General features: G+C 40.4%; 1 protein-coding gene across 1 annotated transcript in view; it reads left to right on the top strand.

Annotated features, from left to right (window-relative positions):
• esrrga (estrogen-related receptor gamma a) overlaps window positions 1-22,782 on the top strand; it is a 175,491-nt gene that overhangs the window by 47,780 nt on the left and 104,929 nt on the right. The window contains exon 2 of the mRNA XM_039795386.1: window positions 3,277-3,357. The gene's annotated coding sequence lies outside the window, so the exon portion shown is untranslated. The remainder of the gene's footprint in view (window positions 1-3,276; window positions 3,358-22,782) is intronic.

Raw genomic sequence — 22,782 nt, 5'->3', positions numbered from 1 at the left:
ACAACAGAAAATCCTCCTGCTTCCCGGAAGTCACCGGTGTGGCAACATTTTGCGTGAGTGAGTTATGTAAACAAACAACGTAAAGCATGTGGGCTCTGATGTGACCCCATGATGCCTTCAAGTACACATCGTTAAACTAATGGTGCATTTGATTGTGCCACTAAAAAAAAAAGAGACTGTTCTGTATCTAGTGGCTCTTATTGTGGCATTGCTGTCCCTGTTGAATTTTTTTTTTTTTTAATTGAATCGAATCGTGACCTTAAAATCAAATACCTAGATGGAGGCTGTCATCTTTGACATAAAGTACTAACTAAGCAGAAAAAAAAAAGTGTACTATTGATGTTTTCTGGTGTATTAGATGTAGGCTATTAGTTTTGTTCACACATTTTAAACATACTTTTTATTGACATAATATTCCAACAAAACCAATAAATAGCGAGCACTTTTTTATTCAATGCAACCACTCTGCAAACACTGAATGAAATCTAGATCAGTGGAACCTTGGACAAAACATGATACCATCACGTTGACATAGAAAGACTTGGACTTTATCTTTGTTAAAATCCAGTCTTCACCAACTGCAACAAGTGGAAGGATTTTGCTTATTGGTAAAATGCCTGCGCATATACAGTACAGGCCAAAAGTTTGGACACACCTTCTCATTCAATGCGTTTCCTTTTTATTTTCATGACTATTTACATTGTAGATTCTCACTGAAGGCATCAAAACTATGAATGAACACATATGGAATTATGTACTCAACAAAAAAGCGTGAAATAACTGAAAACGTCTTATATTTTAGATTCTTCAAAGTAGCCACCCTTTGCTTTTTTATTAATAAGGGAAAAAATTCCACTAATTAACCCTGACAAAGCACACCTGTGAAGTGAAAACCATTTCAGGTGACTACCTCATGAAGCTCATTGAGAGAACACCAATGTTTTGCAGAGTTATCAAAAAAAGCAAAGGGTGGCTACTTTGAGGAATCTAAAATATAAGACATGTTTTCTGTTATTATATAAAGTTGCGTGGAATTATGGGAGTTTTAAGTTTTAAACACCTTCGCTGCCAGTTAGAATGCATCGAGTTTACCCGTTCAAGTTTATTCACGTTACGTTTATTCATTCTAATAAAATAGCTGCAGTTTCCCCAACATAATTACGTTTTTCTTGATTAGATTTTTATTTGTAGCTGACCAGTTAGCTTGTGAGCCAGCAAACTAACAGTAGCCAGCAGCTAAAACACAAAATATTTCACATATCAGTGTCACCTTTTGGATCGTTTCAACACCGACGGAACTGCGGGGTTTGTTGTAACGCTAGCTACTAAAACGAGGCTGAGAGACGGTGTGGGTGGGGATTGTCGGGGAATCTCCGCGACGAAGCCAGGACGTTCGATGCCGGTTGTGCAGCAGCAGAACATCTCCCAGCTGCCCGGAATTATCTCCCCTTCACTTTTCAGTAATCTTAACTTTTCGTTTTGGTGCTTAACTCACCTTTTGTCAGGTTAATTTAGCTAACCGTAAAGACAGCTTAACGCAAGAGGGGAGAAATTCGGCGGGAGGAGATTTTCAGCACATACACCGGTAGCGCTGCGGAGATGTAGCTAACTCTATGGATGGCCGCTGTTGTGACTCGGTGCCTGGTCTGATATGGTCCGTTTCCCGACGTTTAATTAAACTGCCGTTAGCGTCTTAAGCACCAGGCACTGGAGATAAGTTCTGGCCGGGGGGTTGCTGTAATAAAAGTAGCTGGCTGATAGCTGACTGGGGGCTAACGATAGCTAGCTAGTTATATGTCCCGGGGCTGTTGTCAGCTGTCATCCCCGACTGAGTCTCTCTGCGCCGGGGGAGTGAGGCAGACAGACCGGGGTGTTCTAGCTGGCTAAATTAGCATTAGATTAATCGTCTATCTATACAGTTAACGTTGCTAGTGAAGTTATTCGTGGTTTGGCCCAGTCCTGTTAACTGTGGTCGAAACAGTCATACTAAAGCGTGTTGAATGATGTTGTAACCTCATAATGTTACCCACAAAGCATTAGCATCAATGTTAGCTACTTGTCGATATTGAACTTTCAAAATAAATAAGGTATCTATTGTGATAAAAAGTGGGATGTAATTAATCACAAAATGCTTTATGGCCAAAAAAAAAGCAGTATTACGGTTACAAGTATTTTTTTTCTGTGACATTGCATGATTTACAATTACTCCTGAACGTATCATCTTGGTGCCAGTGTTCTGACGGAAGTTAGAGTAACTGGAGGGTGAAAGGTTATATGACGCCACTGACGGGCGACTAAAGGAAACGTGCCGTGTCTGAAAATAAAATAACAGATTTCTCTGGGTTTGACATTTGGTGGAAACATTTGGGATAGTGTAAGAACACAACTCATAAAAATATATAACATAGGTATGGTCATTTTTAGACATTTTAAAGCAGAAATGTTACATATTGTACCTTTAAGTACATAATTCCATATGTGTTCATTCATAGTTTTGATGCCTTCAGTGAGAATCTACAATGTAAATAGTCATGAAAATAAAGAAACACATTGAATGAGAAGGTGTGTCCAAACTTTTGGCCTGTACTGTAAACACAACCGTAAAAGTGAACACATTCTCTCAGCACAACCTTTCACACACACACACACACACACACACACACACACACACACACACACACACACACACACACACACACACACACACACACACACACACACACAGTCTCAAAACGGTCTCCCCGTATACACACATACACACACAGCAGTAAAATGCTCCATCAAAGTACAAAAGTGGAGCGAGAGAGGGAGATGGAGAGAGAGAAAGGGAGCGGTCTGAGATCTGAGAGGAGAGGAGAGGAGAACAATGGCTTTAAGTCTTGACAAACACTTAGCCGAGGCCTTTAGACTAACACTTTGGAGCAGACATATCTGCCTGCATACCAATAGCAAACACTGTCACTCCCCATCTAACTCAGAGGCTTTTGATGTTCTATTCACAGAGATAGAAAGAAGGGAGGTGAAGGAGGGGATGGAGGTAGAGTGAGTGCAGTGCAGGGGATAAGGGAGAACATGAAGAAATGAAAAAAATAAGAGAAATAAAGGAGAGAAGGAAATAATGAAGTTGGCAGAATGAGAGAAAGGAGTAACACCTTTTATTTCTAAAGCAAACTGTAGCATTGCTGTTTGACCTTTTTTCCTCGTTTTCTCTCCTTTTTCTTTTCTCCTCTCTGTCTCTGTCTGTGTATTTTCCTCTCTGTTTCCAACACTGTCTAGATCACAGCAGTAAGAATAAGTGACACACAGAAGGAAGAAGAGGAAGAGGACACAGAATGGATCCCTGTCCATAACATTAAGGTACATCATTTGCAATCTTGAGGTTGCCCCTGTCTGTCTGTTTCCCTCTCTCTCTTGAACTACTGACACTACAGCAAACATTGAAGAGCAATGGTCTATATGTAACCCAAGGAGTTTTAGAGGGTTTTAAGTGACAGGTGTGACAGTGTATGTATGTGTTTGTATGTTAGAGCCTTCATTGATGCTGATGCAGTGCATGTTCAACCATTGGCTGAAACAATTCTGTGTATATTCTAACTATCAATATATTGCCTCTTTCCTGTTTGAAGTCACTTCTGTTGATCTGATTTTATTCTTTTCTGCCTTACTTTTATCACATAGTTGTAACAACGTTGTGGGAAAACCTTTTACCCTGACAATATCAACTTTCTACCAGCTATGGCAAACACTAGCTTGCTTTATGATGTTTACTAGGGGTGTCATGATTCTGCAAATCCTCGATTCGATTACATTTTTGATTCCAAGGTCACGGTTCAATTTGATTCTCGATTTTTACTTTTTTTTTTAAAGCACAGGTTGCTAAGTCATTTTTAGACTAGACTTTTATGCAATATAATATCTGACCTTTGTTCGCAATTTACCACACTACATTGTCAAATTTAAAACATTTATTAACAAAATAAATTATAATGTAACAATAACTTATAGTCAATTGGAAACTTAAGCAAAATAACTTGCCATCTAGTTTCTCTTTTGTAACTGCAGTCTTCTTCACAGAAGATGACATTCAAGTTCACAACAAAACAAACAAAAGTTAACAACAGCCATGTCCATAGTCTGCTCTGAACAATGAAGTGTCTTAACAAACTATTTCCGAACAGTTGAAAATATACCACAAGGATAACTACTTTTTATCCCCTGAGAATGATGAATGTATCTTTTCATTCTTTCATGTTCTTCCTAAAGACGGATATGTTGTTTAGAACTGCTCTTTGAGTTGTCAAAAACATTACAATTTTTTATAATAGAACAAGACAACTGTAACAAGTTCTTCTTAAAGAGGGATTTGGAAAGAGAACTGCTCTTTGAGGTGTCAAAATATTAACTATTTACATTTCTATGGGCAAACAAGACAACTGTGATTTTTATATTTGCATGTTCTTTAAGAAAATGAGAATGTCCACATTCTCTGGAGAGAGGGCTGCTCTTTGAGCTGTCACAATGTCCCCTGCTGTTGAGAACACTCTCTCACTTGTCACACTTGTTGCTTGTACAGCATGATAACGTTTGGCGAGCTTGGACACAATTGGGTACTGGTGCTCATTAACTTTCCACCATTTCAGTGGATTTGAATCCACAGAAATGACTTTAACCATTTTGTATAGCTGAATCTCATCTTTCACAACATCGGGCCATGGTTTGGTTGCTGATGATGATGCAGTGGAGGCTGTGCTGAAAAAATCACCAGACAGTTCACTGAGTGCTGTTCTCTTTGCTGGGGGGCTGCCTCCGCTGGTTGCTACAGTTTCAGGATCCTCTGCAGGGTTTTGGCTTGGGTCTGAATACCTCTCTTCAAAGTTTGCCTCTATAGCAGATTTAACATCCTTTACAATCGTTGAATCTGTGTCACTGTGTTTCATAGATGTCAGGATGGTGTGTTGTAGGGGCATCACCATAGACACAGTAGGCTGCTGTTCGAACTCATCAAGGTTGTGACTGTTTTCAGGGTCTTCAGTACCTGACATACATCTTCCAGAACAGTCACATCTTGATCAGAGAGGGTGATGAGGTCTTTGGTAGGGATGCACCGAATATCCGGCCACCGAAAATTTTCGGCCAAAATACTTTTATCATCGAAACAATACGGCCGAAATGTTGTGATGACGTAAACAGAAACCGCGACCTGCACGCGTGTCAGTACCCGTTCCACCTGCAAAGCGTCTCCTAAGCAAAGAGGTTGAGACGGACCACGGAGTGAAAACAATGACAAGTACGCTCTTAGAGTTTGTCAGCACACGTTTCAGTGAGATCTATTCGGATCCTCTGCACTTCATCGTGACTGTTCTTGATCCGCGTTATAAAGACCATTACTTGGATGCGGAAATAAAGCAGGGCGCACGAGAAATGATCCAGGCCGCGATGGATGCGGAGAACCCGCGTGGAGACGGAGACGGAGCAGCGCTCCAGGCGCAGGAGGAGATCAGAGCGCAGAAAAAAGACTCGTCTCTCTGCACCAGATGAGGGGCATGCACCCTCGTTGTCTGATATGTTCAGTAAATCCTGCAAGAAAGTGCCTCAAATAATAATAATAATGATAATAATAACAACAATAAGTAAGCTATTCTGTTCTTAGGCTACTGTATACTGTATGTGACTATCAGATTGTAGCCATATTTCTGCTAGATATTTTTTAAATTAAACTTTAATATTAATATACTATTGCAATGCCTTGATTTTAGTAAAGTTAGTACACAGTCATAGCCATAAATGCAATGGTACTAATAATTGGCATAATTTCTTTCGGTGTTTCGGTTTTCGGTCTTGGTTTCCTCTTTTTCGGTTTTCGGTTTCGGCCAAGAATTTTCATTTCGGTGCATCCCTAGTCTTTGGCTTTTTCTGCAAGTGTGAATAGACAGCAGCTTGTTCTTCTAAATAACATGTGATCATGTCATAGCTGGAGTTCCACCTTGTAATGACAACTTGAACCAGCTTGTGAGGAGGAAGCGGAAGCATGTCTTGTTTTGACTTGAAGACGGCTGCTGCAGTGGTGCTTCTGTGGAAAAAAGTGCCCACCCTCCTGACTCTGCCCAAAAGACGGGAAATCTGGTTTACTCCCAACCCCTTCTGGGAGGCCAGATTCACAGTGTGGGCAAAACATCCAACGTGTGGAGACGATCCAGCTGCATGTGAGGCATTGACAATGTTCTTTGCATTATCAGTTGTCACAGGGATGGTTGCATTTTGTCTGTCCAATTTCCATTCCACTACCACTTCCCTCAGCACTTCTGCCAAATGTTCACTTGTTTGAGCTTCATACTGTATATGGGGCAAGTTTGAAGGACTGGATTTTGAATTTCCCAGTCATCATTAATGTAATGTGCTGTGACAGTCATGAAGCTCTGTGTTGCTCTGGAGGTCCAATCTTCAATCTGTAGTCAAGGCCACTAAATGTGCACTGCTCAGACCTTCAATAACTTTCTCCTTTACATTATTGTACATGGAGGGTATCACCGTAGCTGTGAGATGCGTTCTACTTGGGATATCGTAGCGTGGTTCTAGCACGCTAATTAGATGCCTAAAATCGGAGTTTTCCACCACCGAATAAGGTTGGATGTCTGCTGCTATGAATACTCCTAAGGCGCTTGTAATTGCATTTGCATGAGTTGAGTTACTTGGAAGTTTAATTCCAAATGAAGACGGAAGAGTAGTTTGTGTTACAGTTGCTGGTTTAATAGATAAATCTATGTTTTTGTGGTGCCTGCAGAGATGCGCTGCCATGTTAGTCGTGCTGCCAGAGGAAGAATATGGTACACGCATATAGCAGAGCTTGCAAACTGTGGCTTTTTTGTCGACAACGCGAACATTTTCAACATAACTCACTAGAAATCCAAAATACTTCCACGCAGTGAAAGAGGAGGGGGTTCAGGTTCTGTCGATGGGTCTCCTGCATCTGCAGTTGCCATCCTATCTTTTGACTGGCTGTAAGTTACAGGATGTTGACTCGCAGGACTTCAACACGTGTATTTTTTTGGCTTGGCAGAATGTGAAATGGGGCGTGCAAGGCGACGTGGGCAGGCGCAGTACTGTGGGTCTGCTCGCGTTCATTGTGCACGTTCATCATGCCTAGTTTATTAACTCTGGTTTCAGCTACTAGCGAATTTTAAAAATCTTTAGGACCATTTAAATGTTCGGGCTGGTAAGTTGATGTACCCCCAAGAAAATGATCCACTGAAAATATAGAAGTTTCTTTCTCAAAGTCTATGGGAAAAGTCTCTCTGGGTCAGAGGTGCAGTTCCATCGTTGGCCGCTAAGCCCATGGTTGCATTAAGACATGGCGCTGTTCCTGGGGACCGACCGGACGTGACGTGGTGGCGTGGCAGCATCGACGATTCCATTTTTGAATTCGAAATTCGAGATTGTGACTTAATTTCGGTGACACCCTCAATGTTTACATGTCTAAAACACTCAGTTGTCAGTTTATTAGGTACACTGCATTGGCTAAACCAATGCAGTCTAATGCAACAGTCCTGCAGCAAAAACCTTCATGAATGTTTTAATGTTCAGTTTTTGTTGAAACCTTTTAGGAGAGGTGTTGATTCAACTGTATGGTCATTTTGTGGTGGTGCTGTTGTTGTATTGCATTATACAGAGAGGTGTTTCTATCATTTAGCCTACCCTAATTGATCTAAATGTGGTGGACAACAGCAACACAACTACATCTACGTGTAGTGCTTTTCACATAACAGCAGTGACATACAACCTTATGGTATGTGCAAACATGTTCACATACACATATGTCATTACCAACCACATCTCTTATCTGCCAAAGTGCATAAGCACTGGCAGGCACAAACAGACACACATACCCTTCACGCATATGCTCACATACACACACATCCAACCTCCTCTGCAAGTTGATAAGTGTGTTAGGAGGCATGGAGAAATTATTAATTATCAGGCTAATGGGCACCAGGTTGAGTTCTGCTTCATTAAGCTCTAACTGTTTGTTTGTGTGTGAATGTTTGTGCCTGTGTATCAGAGGGCGGGGGGGACCTCTGAGTAATACACAAAGATAGGTCCACATAAATTCGCATACACCCATACACAGGGGGGTTTGTTTGCCAACCCAAGGACTGCACATCACATATTCCCTCATGCTCACATACTGTACATGAATAGACTTACATTTATATACAAACATAAATATATTTAATATAAAACTTTGAAAATCTGTCAATTTATGTATGTAACACTCACATCTTGAGGAACAGAAATGTAATGACAACTTGGTGGGCCGTGAAGTCATTTGCTTCAACATAGCATGTAAGCCGTTCCATAGACTTACATACAAAACAGCTTGAACACTGAGTGCTTTTCATAGCTAGCATACTTGCATTGCATATATTTGATAATGCTGAACAATAGATAGACAAATTAGCCTTTTGAATATTGAGAGAAGGAACCTCAAATTCAGTCTTCATATATTGGTAAGACATTGATCAGGCCCTCTTAGTATCAACAACCCCCAATTGAACATGCAGTACATCAGTGAAGTGTACCACTTCATGTGTCTATGTACAGTAAGTATGTGTGTTTTGAATGGTGATGCAGTTTGCTTCCATTCCACTCTATCCCTTGCAGGGTTGCAGGATTGTGCTGGCTCCAGTATGATAAGTAAAACCAGCGTTGACGTTAATCTGTCTCACTCCCACTAGGAACGACAGATAAGGGGGAGAGAGAGGCTAAGGGAGGGTGAGACAGTGGAGGGAGTCAAAGAGAAAAAGTTATATTGTAATTATTTGGATTTAGATGGAGCCTTAACATAATTAAATTTTACCTTGAGTAAAACAAATACATGTTTTTTTTTAAATGCATTTTAAGAATATTGTTTGGCATTTTGGCTTCGTTGGACAATTCAACGTTCAGTAAAGGAGAAGATAAAGGAAAGATAGACAGAGGAGGGGGTGACGTGCAACGAAACTCCCCGGTCGGATACAAATTAGGGAAATTGCAATAACATGGTATGCTTCTTAGGCCGGTTACACTCTGGATGCGTTGAGCGAGCGGGTCAGCTGCATGGCGTGTCTGTTTTTATTCCGGCTCCCATGCGGCAAATGCGTGCATACTAGAAATAGAACTGACGCCTATTTGTTGGAAGCGTTTCCAGGCAAAATAGAATAGGAAAAGATGTTTATATGTCATTTAGACATGAATACATATTAATAAATGACATGTTGATGTTTGAAAGTCTCTAGGTTTTGATATAAATGCAGACATAAATGTAAAAAAAAATCTATTTTCTAATATTGCACCTGTCAGTACAGAACTAAATATTCTGTAGCCTATTTTGCCGTCAATACTGCCAACGTTGTCTTTGCTGTAATCAAATCAGTATATATTTATGTTTAACATGGTATTTCATTTTATCAATGGAAAAATTACATTTCCGTCACTATTGTGCTTCTCTAACCTCTGTGCAGCTCTAAATGTAACTGTAAATAATTCATTAAATGTTTTATAAAATGAACAAATAGTCTTTCTTTCCCCAAAAAAATTACATACAGTAAGTGGGGCACAGAGGACGAGGGCCAAACATTACTGGGCCTTGGCACAAAAAAAGTTTGAGAAAGGCTGTGCTATAACACATGCACACAATGAGCCATGCTGTGTCTTTTGTCTTCCTGTTAGTATTTTTCAGTCTATTTTCTGCTGCACCTTGTGGTGGGGAAAGACCTTGATTGAAGAATGAATTTCCCTCACTGCCTAATCTAATGAGGTTTGGTCTTTGGCCACCAGTCCCCCTGGTATCCAAAAAAATGGTTATTTCTATTTATTTAGTTTTAAAGGATCAGAATTTATGTAAGTCAGTGGTTCTCATTTTTTAGAATTTCAGTGGTCCTAGTATATCCCTTTGGTAGACCAATGTTAATGTAACTTTGGGTCCCTACACTGAGATCCGTATGTGTGTGTGTGTGTGTGTGTGTGTGTGTGTGTGTGTGTGTGTGTGTGTGTGTGTGTGTGTGTGTGTGTGTGTGTGTGTGTGAATGGGAGAAGGAAGTTTGTGTGAGGTGGAACTGGTCACCATAGACCCAAATCTTCTCAGCTGTTGCTACTGTCATATGCTGCATGTCTCTTCATGTGGCACATTATGTTTGACACATTGTATGGGTCACTTCTTATATCATAACAAGGTAATACAATGTGTAATAAAGTGATGACTGATTAACATTAATGTAAATGCTAAATGCCCTAATACCTGTTGATACTACAACAATGCAAAGTTTGCAGTTTTGCACATATCATGTAAGACTCGATTACTCCATTTTTTTTTTTTTATCCCGGGGGGGCATACCCCCAGATCCCCCTAGGGAGAACCCCCCCACATAACAAATCACAATTTAAACCCTGACAGTAATGATGCTGAATGAGCCAAAGAAATTAGCTTTGAACGCAGCAAAATTTGGGTTCGCCCCACCAAATCTCACTCCAAGGTTTTTAAGTTGGCAGCTCTGCTAACGTTAGGTGCAACATGTTGTTGTAATGTAGATTAGAAATGGAGTTTGCACAGAAAAGAGTCCACACATGCTGTGGACCTTCAGTAGCGGCTGAAGCAACTCAAACTCAACTAGACTGGAGCTGCTGTCCACTCTCCTCCTTCGCCGGGAACTAGTAATATTAGTGTGTACGTTGCAGTCCCTAAGCAGCTCCGGTCTGGCTGTGGTCGAGGTGCTGCAGCCAACTCTAACCCAGTTGCAGCTGCAGCAACTGCTGTTTGCTGCTGTCTGCTCTCCTGCCGGCGAAGTAGAGGCTGGGAGTGAGGCGGAGAGACGGCGGGGTGCGCTAATAATTACAAGCTAACGTTAGCTAATTGCAAAGTCAGCTTCCGCAGTGAAGCGTTCAAACACTGTCAGAAAATCTACAATCATTTCAAAGTTTTTTTTTCCGGGCCAATAAAAATACACAAGTGGCTAGTAAGTGGCTGGGAGGAGGCCTCGGGGAAGACCCAGGACTAGGTGGAGGGATTATATCTCCAACCTGGCCTGGGAACGCCTCGGGATCCCCCAGTCGGAGCTGGTTAATGTTGCTCGGGAAAGGGAAGTTTGGGGTCCCCTGCTGGAGCTGCTCCCCCCGCGACCCTACACCGGATAAGCGGACGAAGATGGATGGATGGATGGAAGTGGCCAGTAAAATCCTGATCGACTGGCCTGGGGGGCCAGTGGGAAAAAAAAAAGTTATGTTGGACACTGGGTCATTGACTTTGAGAGAATGCTTTTATCCACTAATCTGTCACATTGTTTTAAATAGTAGTAGTTATAGTAGTTCAAACTAAGAATTCAGCATGCCAGTTGACATTTTGTTCCTTATAAACATATGTTTTCACGTCCCTCTCCTGCTATCATAGTTTTGCTAAAATCTTTCCTAAATCTTATCAGGTTAACGTTGAGTTTGAATTTAAAGGCCTGAGTCAGTCATAGCATATGGCTATTTGTGATTTTTTTATGGGCATTTGTGTTTCCCTATAAATAGTGCTGATGGTAACATAAGCAGGGGCCCAGGCTCAGTGGTTTTTCCTATTGATTAGCTGGCTGGCTAATGCACAATCATCCCCACCACTTGTTCACACACACACAAACTACTGCACTGCACTAATGAGAGTTGGTTAAGACCCCCTAGGAACAACCAACCGCCACTTTACCCCATAGAGAGAAAGGGTGTAGAAAAAAAAACGAGACGGAGAAAAAGTAAAATAAAAAGGTTTAAAAAAAAACGAGAGGTAGAATAAATCACATATAGAGAGCATGAGGAGAAGAATAAGGAGATAGAAAGCTGGAAGGGACAGAGCATGATCATATAAGTAATACCAAACAGAGTGATGAAATAAATCCAGTCCTGCCTTAATGTTTGGTTAAGAAGCCCCTGAGTGGTGTCGTCTTGCTGTCAATGTGTGTATCCCTGTGTCTGGATGTATGTGTGTGCTAGAATTACCCAGAATGCTTTAGCGATTGACTGGCTGGCTAATGGCGGTCTCTGTTTTCCTCTGATGGTCATTGACTAGGCCTCCTCATCAATACAGCTATTCTAGAGTGTGTGTGTGTGTCTGTGTGTGTGTCTGTGTGTGTGGTTGTGGTTGTGTGGTTGTGGTCGTGTGTGTTTTTTTATGAAAGAAATTACCTCTACTTGGGAACTTCAGAGTTCCTTACAACAACCTCTTTCTTCATTTCTTAACATGTCTTTTCTTAATACGTCTTTTCTTTATCTCTTATGTATCATATCAAGATGTCATCTTATGCAGACAAAGTGGTATGTTTACATTTGGACTGCAATATAATTTTACTGTGATATTCATATTGACACACTGTTGTGTGAGGCATTTTTCTGTTCAATTATTACATAATTGCAGACACACTTTCTGTATAAATAAAAGGGCTTCTTGGTTAGCAGAGGTGGTAAGTGCTGTTGATTAATTACTGCAAACATATAACTGCAATGCAAACATACGATGTGTTTGATTAATCACATCTATCTGTCATTGTCGATGTATAGACTAAATTACAGTTTAAACCTTCGCCTAAAGGGGTGATAGAATGCAAAACCGATTTTACCCTGTCATAGTTGAATAACGACAGTTTGGTGGGTAAATAGGACATACATAGAACCTCAAAATCCCATTGACACCTCTTTCCTCTGCAAATCTCACAATTTGAAACTGCCTCTGAAAACGGGCGAATCTCAACAAAGCTAAAAGTTGACGTCAACTTCTCAATTCCTCCTTATTTGGCTCTACCTTCTATCTTTGTAACGCCCCAAAATTTACATACTAGGCAGTTAGTCTTCTGAATAGGTCAGGCAGATCTCAGAAATTGTTCATCTGCTGTTTTACCACTAAAATCACTTCTGAGACTTTTTTATGCGAGAAATTAACTATGTAGAGGTCAAATATGGGCCGTTTTACGAAAATGTATGTGCTAAACCAGCCTGCTGTGAGGTAGATGGAGCTACCACGCCTGCGGCCCACGGCCCTGGTACAGATACTGCTCAAAGTCACCATTTCTGGGGTGGGGGCTGGGTGTAAAGCGCTGTCTGCCCCAGGCACTCAGGGCCTGCAGCGACCCTCTTCCTGCTAAAGCACTGCCGTTCTGTGTAAGTGCAATCTCTTACCACAGGTTCAAGTTAATCTTATAATGTGTATGTGTATGTAATTATATCAATGATGAAATAAAGAAAAAACGCCTCTTGTCCGGCGATGAGCGCTGGATGGAGCTCTATCAATGAGAGCTAGCTAGCTAGCTTGCCCCCTCCTAAGAAGACCTCTAAAATTCACAAAATGCATTAAATTGAAAGCTGTTAGCTTTGTTAAGATCTTAGGGAGCTGAGATATACATGTTGTGATGAAATTCAAACTGTAAATAAATGATAGTTATGCCAAAAGTGTAGCAACGATCTTTTCCCATAGGATTAAATGGGACACATAGCCTAGCAGCTCCTCGTAAGGAGACCCCTAAAATTCACAAAAATGCATTAAATTGAAATCGGACACAATTGTTAGCTTTGTTAAGACCTTACGGAGCTGTTATATAAGTGGCGAGACGAAATTCAAACTGTAAATATACTCTACTTATGCCAAAAGTGTAGCTAACTAGCCGCGATCTGTACACATAGGATTGAAGGGACACTAGCAGCTAACGAAACCCCTAATGTTCACAAAAATGCATTAAATTTAAATTGGACACCATTGTTAGCTTTATATGACCTTGGGGTAGCTGTAATATAAGTGGCATGACGAAATTCTAACTTTAAATATACTCTAGTTATGCCGGCAACTGGCATCCGCGGAGCCCCGGTAGTAAGTAACCGAGAAACGGTGACTTTCACTGGGTATGGTGGTCAGACTGTGTGGAGCTCCTAAAGTCCGACACGTCTTACCAAATTTGCAATTAGCCATACATTTTCGTAAAATGGCCCATATTTCAGCTTTATATAGTTGATTTCTCGCATTAAAAAAGTCTCAGAAGTGAATTTAATAACAAAATAGCAGACAAACAATGTATAACTTTTCAGTGTCTGAAATATGAGATATATGCTTTCTCGTCTCCAATGTGTTTCTATGTGGTTTGCTCAAACCAATCAGCGCGCAGCTCATCTAAATATTCATTAGCATACCATATTTGGAAGAAAAGCTCTTGTTACAAATAGGGCCATATTCACAGGGTAGTTAAGGGCCCATAAAATAGCATTTGGGCAATTTTAATATTTAATATTACAGTTCATTTTATAAAAAATGTTTTTATTTTTTTTTTGTTATTATTTTTTTTTTTTTAAAGGGGTTTTATACTGTCCACTTCATCTCCTCCAATGCCTTCTCTATATGCATACCTCTACACTTCTTTTCAGTTCATTCCTCTCTCCGCATCATCATGGCACTGTTTTGTTCCTCTCCTCTCCTCAGATCCCCTACCTGTCTCTTTTCCTCTCCTCCCACCTTTCTCCCCTCAGTTTGGAAAGGATTTGGTCTCACAGACACTCAGCAAGACTATCACCACTCCACCCAGGAGACCACTCATCTTCTCAAACTCTCCCCCTTCAACTCTCCCCCATTCACCACCTACCCCCCTCCCTCCTTCTATCCATCCATCTACCCATCTATCCATTCATCGATTGCCACTATTCCTGGACTCCTGTTATCCCACTCCTGGTCCAGCTCGGGTTTCCCTTCTCTTCCCACCACATTTAGTGGAATATACATCGGTGTGTGTGTGTGTGTGTGTGTGTGTGTGTGTGTGTGAGTGTGTGTGTGTGTGTGTGTGTGTGCGTGCGTACGCGTGTGTGTGTGTGTGCATGTGTTCACACTAACCTCTGTATTTCTCCCTGTCTTTCTGAGTGTCACATTTGATTAATTATCAAATCTGCTCCAGCATGATAATCACAAAAAATATACATTCATTTTATTTCACTGTTAATGGGAGAACAAGACAGGAATTTACTCAAATCAATACATGCTCACTTTTTATCTACTCAAAATACATGATTGCAGCACTTGAAAAAAAAAAACACACACACACACAGATGTAATTTCCACTAAATGTGACTAAATTCCATGCTCATTAGTTGCAACAGGGCTCTTGCTGCGTAGTCACCTCTAAATGGCCTAAGTGGCCCAAGTATTGATAATCTATAAGAAATGGTCAATTCTATGAGGAAAGCTGAGTTAATCAATAGCCTGATTACTCTGGTAAGAGGTGAGCTCTTTCCTTATTCATTCATTCATCCATTCATTCACTAGCTTAATCATTCATTTCATTATTATAGTTTTTTAATGGATACCTTTTTAAAGTCTTCAGGACCCGTGGAGGGTCCTCTAACTTGAACCAGGGAGGTTGGGGTCAGCAGTCAGCACCATCTGTGCAGCAGTACACAAAATTTATAATGACTTTATAATGAATGAGTAAAAAAAAAAAAATTTGAAAGAAACAACAAAGATTGATATTACCTGAAACTATCAAGTGGTAATGCTGATAATCCTGAGCGGACAGACCCACACACTCATATAGAAGCATACATTATGTAGTCTATTTGCAGTGACAGAGACACATCTATCTATACATGCGGTTCTCCTGCTTCTCTCACTCTCTCTCTTTCTCTTCATATTTAGGATATAAATGAGGAGTTGCCTTCGATTGTCAGGCTTCTGAAGATATTGCACAAATCAGTACGCACACTACACAATGAAAGTCTGTTTAAGTGGCCCAAGATCTCCTCTGATCTCCTCTCCTCTCCTCTCATCTCCTCTCCTCTCCTCTCCTCTCCTCTCCTCTCCTCTCCTCTCCTCTCCTCTCCTCTCCTCTCCTCTCCTCTCCATGGGCTCCTCTTCCTCTCTTGGAGTGAACAGAAAGCTGTCTGGCAGAGGAGAGGTGGATTGTGCCTCTGTGTGTGTGGACACTAACTGTCATTGCAGGGTTTGATGTCACTGGGTCTAATTGTCTTTCATGTGAACACAAGAGAGAGGTGTTTGGCAAGCACAGGGTAAAGAGAGAGAGAGAGAGAGAGAGAGAGAGAGAGAGAGAGAGAGAGAGAGGACACAGAGGAAGAAGAGGGTTGAGAGGGGACAGTGTGAGGATGAGTGGAAAAAGAGGACGCTTTTAAAGAGAAAACATGGGTGAGACAGAGAAAAGAATGAGTTGTCAGAGCTGTCAAGGCAATGTTCCTTTCCTTCATTATTCTTTTTAAATTAGCAAGCGACATGCTGTGAGGGACCTTTTCTTCTCATTCCTCTCTCCTGCCTGTCATCCCATATGGGGGTAATGGATTTGGTGCAGTAGTGTTGAGTTTTATTTTTTCAAAATTCATATTACAGTGGACTTACTACTTGCACCACCAGTCTGACCTTAGTCTCGCTTTGCCAGACCCTCCTCCAAAGCATGCTGAAGGAGGGTCTGGCTAGTCAACATAACATTCAGGAATGGTAGGAAAGCGTCCTCTGGTTTAATGGCATTTCTTTAAACCAATCAGAATCGTCATGGGCGGTGCTAAACTCCGCACAGAGCCGCTGCAAAATAGTCGTGCGGGAGGAAACTCAGATTGGACAAATAGTTTAGCTAGCTGTCTCAATTTACCCTGCAGAGATCTGAAGAGCAGTCAAAAGTAATCCTCATTAATCCACCGAATTTAAAATTCCAACACAAAGAAGGTGGAAGGAAACGGAAAATATATGCATCCGGTGGAATTTCCTGCGGACCCGCAGCAATCCCGGAAGTGTAACATCGAGGATATAGACTAGTCTGACCTTAACTCTCATCCCAACTTGTACATGTTTCTTAATAACACACCTGAAATAACACACATCCCCTTAAAAGAAGTGAGAACCAGCTACAACATACTAGCTTTGGAGGATTTTCCTTCTTTATTTAAGATGAAAAAATAATCTCTCCTAGACACAGCAGTTCGAGCTCTAATACACTTTGTGGCTTTTTCCCTGTGTGTTTCTTTTACTGCCTGCCTGGCTCTTTAACGCGTGCCGCAACTCACCTCACTGTGTGTTTTGTTTAAAAAGCCTGGTAAGTGATGCAAGGCTGAGAACTTAGAGAGAGGCTGCCGCATGTGATTAGTGCACACAGAATGTGTGTTGCATTTCTCTATGAGACACTTTTAACTGGGCCTCTTAAATGAACTTGGAGAAAGAGAGACAGAAAGGGCGAGAAAAAGCAATTCCCCTATTGCTCTCATTATTTGTGTGTGTGCGTCTCTGACTGCATCTCTGACTACTCACTGTAGCTATTAAAGTAGGTGACAGCTGTTTAAAACACCTATGATTTAGCTGCTTTTGGAGAACCAAAAAAAAAACATGCAAGCGTGCAAGGACACAAAGCACCCTTTAAAGGTGATCACAGAGTTGAATTCAGATATATATGTATATATTTTTTTTTATAAAAATATGAGACAGTTAGACAGCTTCAGCACTGTTGGTGCTAGAACAACAGTACCCTCTTGTTTTATGCCAGAGAGCAATCCAGTGAACCTTGTGGGGAATTCAACCCAGTGGCATGTAACATAAAGATAAGTATCATTGTCATTGATACAATGCACGTTTGAAGATTGCCTTTTCTATAATAAATCAGAAAGAGGGAACTCTGAAGATGAGTGGGATTTAACTTAAGCCCTTTACATCACAAATAATTTTTTTTTAATCAAATATTATTTAGGGACTCGTTAAAGAAAGCATTGGTGGTTCAGAAGGAAATGTGTTGTGATTAATGTCATGAGTTATATTTCGTCCCATTCAACCCATGTGGTGAATATAAGACAAAGGCTACATCACTAAGCCACAGAGATGTGAAAACTAAGAAAAAGGGCATTAATGTTCTAAATATTCGGTGTCATTGGACCAAGTCCTCTGTGTCTGTATTAGTGTCCATGTCTTTGCTCGAGCAGTAGATTGAATGCACTTCCACATACCTCTATGGAAATGAAGTGACACACACACATATACAAGGTGGGACAATCAGGTCATTCCAAGGTAAAAGGACTTAGATATTGTGAAATATTCATACTTTAGAGGTACCGCGTGTGTGTGTGTGTGTGTGTGTGTGTGTGTGTGTGTGTGTGTGTGTGTGTGTGTGTGTGTGTGTGTGTGTGTGTGTTTCAAGCTCATGACTGCTACAAGCAGTTCTTTTTAATTGAGGTCCTGACGCCTCAAGCAAAAATGCTTAGGAGAAAGATAAAACCTGCACAGTGGTGGGTAAACACACACGGACCTACACAACAATGTTGACCTTAAAAAAACTAAATAAATAAAAGTTTGTTATCAGGCAGTCAGTACTGATACAGTATGATGCAGGTTCCTTTCTGCCCACTGCCAGTGAATACATACATTGTTAATATGTTAGTTATTAATTGCATTTCACATTTCTTAGCAGGTTGAGGATAATCTGGTTTCAGGGTTTGCATGTGGCAAAACCTGCTATAGACTTACTTCCACGGACTCAAAAGGCACCCAAGAATTTCATTTGTATTGAAAGAAAATTCTGGATTTAATTAGTAGAGTTTTCTGAAGTGTCAGGCTTGTCTAGCATAAAAATGTATACAATGTATTAACGCCGTTGATCAGGTTTTTTACACTTCAGTAATTTTTTTTACTACATGCATAGCTTTAAGGGTTTACATAACGCTTACTTTCCAGCATATAGTCTTTAAAGCAGTTATTCTCAAGCTAAACCCAGCCGAAAGAGAAGCCTTGCTTGTTTTACCGAATTTGGCATGGTAATATATGACACCTACTTGACATTTCTGTTGGAGCTCTGCTGTAATTGGACAGCTTACCTCACTGTATTATGAAATGTCACTTGATTAACTGAATCAACTACAGGCCCCAGTAACTCGAGACTCAGGAGGGGTGAATGGTTTAGGTGCTGCCAGTGTAGTTGCATTTGTCTACAAATCTCATCAGAGGTCATAGATAACAGATTACATAAAAAAAACACAGTGTATTATAGGCTATGATGTAAATGATCAGTACCTCATTGGTCTAACACTTATCCTACGTGTGTGTGTGTGTGTGTGTGTGTGTGTGTGTGTGTGTGTGTGTGGGGGGGGGGGGGGAAAAAAAAAAAAAACAAAAAGCACATGTGATACATACACTTTTTCTATATCAGAATTTTAGATATTAAATATTTGATTAAAGATATTATAACACACATTTTTACCTCAAACACATGCCCCCAACTCTTGTGTGTGAGAGAGATCTGTGGATAATGGCTGCTAGAAGCCTTTTAAAAAAAAGTCTATTTTTCTCTTCTAAATATTGGCCTTCACTTAATGGTTTATTGAAGATAAAGTTTCTGCCAATTTAACACTTTGACTGGTTGCGCGGATAACAAGCGCATGAGGCCGAAAAGATGTGGTGTGTTTGTCTTTGTGCATGGTTGTTTGCCTGTTACAATAAGTGTATGCCTGTGCACTGATCTGCATTTTTAAAGAGCTATGTGTTTTTTTGTATTTCTTTCTGGATATGTGGTGTGTCTGCTCGTCTGTGTGTGTAATTAGTGAGTGCTATTATAAGCAAAAAGTAGATATACTGTGGATAGTGTATCTGTAATTTACAGTGTTTGTGGTTTCCTGTGTTATCTGCCCTTTAGCAGCTCTGATAACGGGTTCTCACTACAGCCAGGTTTCTGAACCTTATCAAGATCTTTCTCTCTCTCTCTCTCTCTCTCTCTCTCTCTCTCTCTCTCTCTCTCTCTCTCTCTCCCCCTTGTTCCCACTCTCTTTCTCTGTCTCTTTCTTAAAAGCTAATGGATTACACAAGGACATCTGTGAAGGCATGCACATGCACACATTACCATGTGTACTCACTGCATGAAGCTAAATGCTAGTGAAACGTATTCTTAGCACTTTGCAGAAGCAGTACCTTAAAATGTGCATTAAAGGGTAACTACCGTTTTTTTCAACCCTATTTTCCTATGTTTTTGTTTCTAAGTGACTGATGGGAACAACAATCTTTGACATTGGTCCAGTACTAAGCGAGATCGCTGCAGTCAGCAGTGGCGAAACAAGCTACAATGGAAGGTAATAGGGCAATTGTTCAGCTTGTGTTTACCTTCACAAAAGGGCTCGTTTTGGCATTGACAGGCTCAGATTAATATTCTAAGTGTCTGACAACATTATGGAAAGGATTTCTAAGGAGGTCGACCTTTCTGTTAAAGAGTAAGATCCTTTCTTTAAACATCCGCAAAATTGCATTTGCTAAACCCACCAGACTCCATGTAAATAAGCAGTTATTTTAGCATTGTATAATACACTTTTCCAACCATCACAACTCTAGTTTTGGTTGAAATAAACACATAGTTTACCGATTTACATGTGAAAATATGTTGGCTCTATACACGCTAAAAGTATTGTTTTGTTGAATGGAGTCTGGTGGGTTTAGCGCTAGCGACCTCAGAGCTGTTTCTGGTCTCAGATAGGTTTTAAAAAGGTCTGTCTCTGTAGGGATAATGTTGTCGGGCACTTAGAATAATAATCTGAGCCTGTCAGTGGCAAAAACAGCACTTTTAGTCAGTGGTGTAGTCTAATGTATTGTAGTGGATATACTGTGCTGTATATATATATATATATATGTACAGGCCAAAAGTTTGGACACACCTTCTCATTCAATGCGTTTCCTTTTTATTTATTATTATATTTTAGATTCTTCAAAATAGCCACCCTTTGCTTTTTTATTAATAAGGGAAAAAATTCCACTAATTAACCCTGACAAAGCACACCTGTGAAGTGAAAACCATTTCAGGTGACTACCTCATGAAGCTCATTGAGAGAAGAAAACTTTGAAGAATCTAAAATATAAGACATGTTTTCAGTTATTTCACACTTTTTTGTTAAGTACATAATTCCATATGTGTTCATTCATAGTTTTGATGCCTTCAGTGAGAATCTACAATGTAAATAGTCATGAAAATAAAGAAACACATTGAATGAGAAGGTGTGTCAAAACTTTTGGCCTGTAATGTATATATATATATATATATATATATATATATATATATATATATATATATATATATATATATATTGGCCAGAATCTGCCTTTGTATTTTGTATTAAAATATAATAGAAAGTATGTTGTTGCGTGTCATTGGGCATTTTTAAGCGGGTATATGGAAATCCTGGAGCTTTCTTAGTGGGTATACTGCGTAAACCTGCCTATCACGTAGACTACACCACTGCTTTTAGTGGACCAAACTGACGCTGAACATTTGCCCCATATAGGGTTACATAGCAGCCTGGTCTGTGGCTGCCGGTTACAGCGTTCACGCTTAATACTGGACCAATTTCAAAGACTGTTGTTCCTGTCAGTCACTTACACACAAAAACATAGGAAAATAGGGTCCAGGTTGAAAAAAACAATAGTTACCCTTTAAAGTCACCATACTGACCTAGCATATCCTGCATACATCCTCGGACCTAAGGAGGCTCCTTCTCTTGAGTCTTAAATACTTCATCCTTCCTCCATCCCCTTCTTTCCTTTTTTTTCTTTGTTCCTGTCCATCTGACCCTTCTACTTTATTTACCATTCTCAGTCACCTGAAGTACATAATTTTTCCCTTTGCTCCGTCTTTGCTGCTTTCTCTTTATTTTGACTTGTTCCAGCTTTTGTGTGCCCAATTTCCCACTTTGCCTTCATCATTCCTCCCATGCTTCTAGTTAGGGATGGGCGATATAGACGATATGCAATAGAAACGATACAAAATTGGCCTACGATAGAGATTTTAATTATATTGCACTATCGCGATAATTCATGTTGATGACGCAATCTACCCGCGAAGTTTAGAGCCACGAACTGCAACGCGTCATCGTCATCTTGAGTAAACATGACTAAAAGCGAAACAAGGAGCTGGTGAAAAAGACCGGTGCAACATCCATTATTTGGACTTGGTTTGGATTTAAGCCGCTACAACGGAGCTGTGGTCGATCCGTACCATGGAGCCTTTCACCAGCCTGACCATTCACTATATAACGGACAATTGGAATCTTGGCAGCCGGTGTTTGCAGACGTTGTACTTCCCCGCTGAACATACAGCCGTGTGTGCGTGTGCACGTGTGTGCAGCGGCGGAGTGGGACCAAAAAATTTACCGGGACGATTACGGCCCTTGCCGTACGGGTTGAGCAGAGGCTGCACCGTTTGACCAGCAGGCAGCGGCGCCAGGCCGCCGGATGGTGTTGCTAACAACTTGCAATGTATAACTATTATCAGTCCCGACTCTTCTGTGTGTGTGTGTGTGTGTGTGTGTGTGTGTGTGTGTGTGTGTGTGTGTGTGTGTGTGTGTGCCCGCGCGCTAAAATGCGTTACATATAAGGCTGCAGGTAAGAAACTTTGTTTGAAATATGTTTTTATTTAAAGTTTTATTTAAAGCATCTTTGCCTAATACTGAAAGTATTTTCAGTACAGTGTCTGTTCCTTAACTAAACAGACACCAGTTTTTCCTGTTCTCTGCATCTCGGGTGGCATTTAAGAACCAAGGACTTAAACTAAGTGTAGTGCCTTTTAGAATGGTTTGCACTAAAGAGAAGACACCCAATACTTTAAGCTTTTTCTTTGTCAAAGTCTCTGCAACTAGTGTACTTGAATTTTATTCATCTGCAACATTATGTTGTATAATTACAGTTTTGAACAATAAATGTTCTCAAAACTACATACTACGTTTCTTTCTCTTTAAAAAAAAATAAAAATACATTTAGCAGTTTGGATTTCCTTAGGGTCTATGTAACCTGGT

Source organism: Perca fluviatilis, chromosome 3 (genome assembly GCF_010015445.1).
Source record: "Perca fluviatilis chromosome 3, GENO_Pfluv_1.0, whole genome shotgun sequence".
NCBI lineage: Eukaryota > Metazoa > Chordata > Actinopteri > Perciformes > Percidae > Perca > Perca fluviatilis.
Note: the sequence above shows the minus strand (reverse complement) of the source record. Positions and strands in the feature narration are given on the sequence as shown.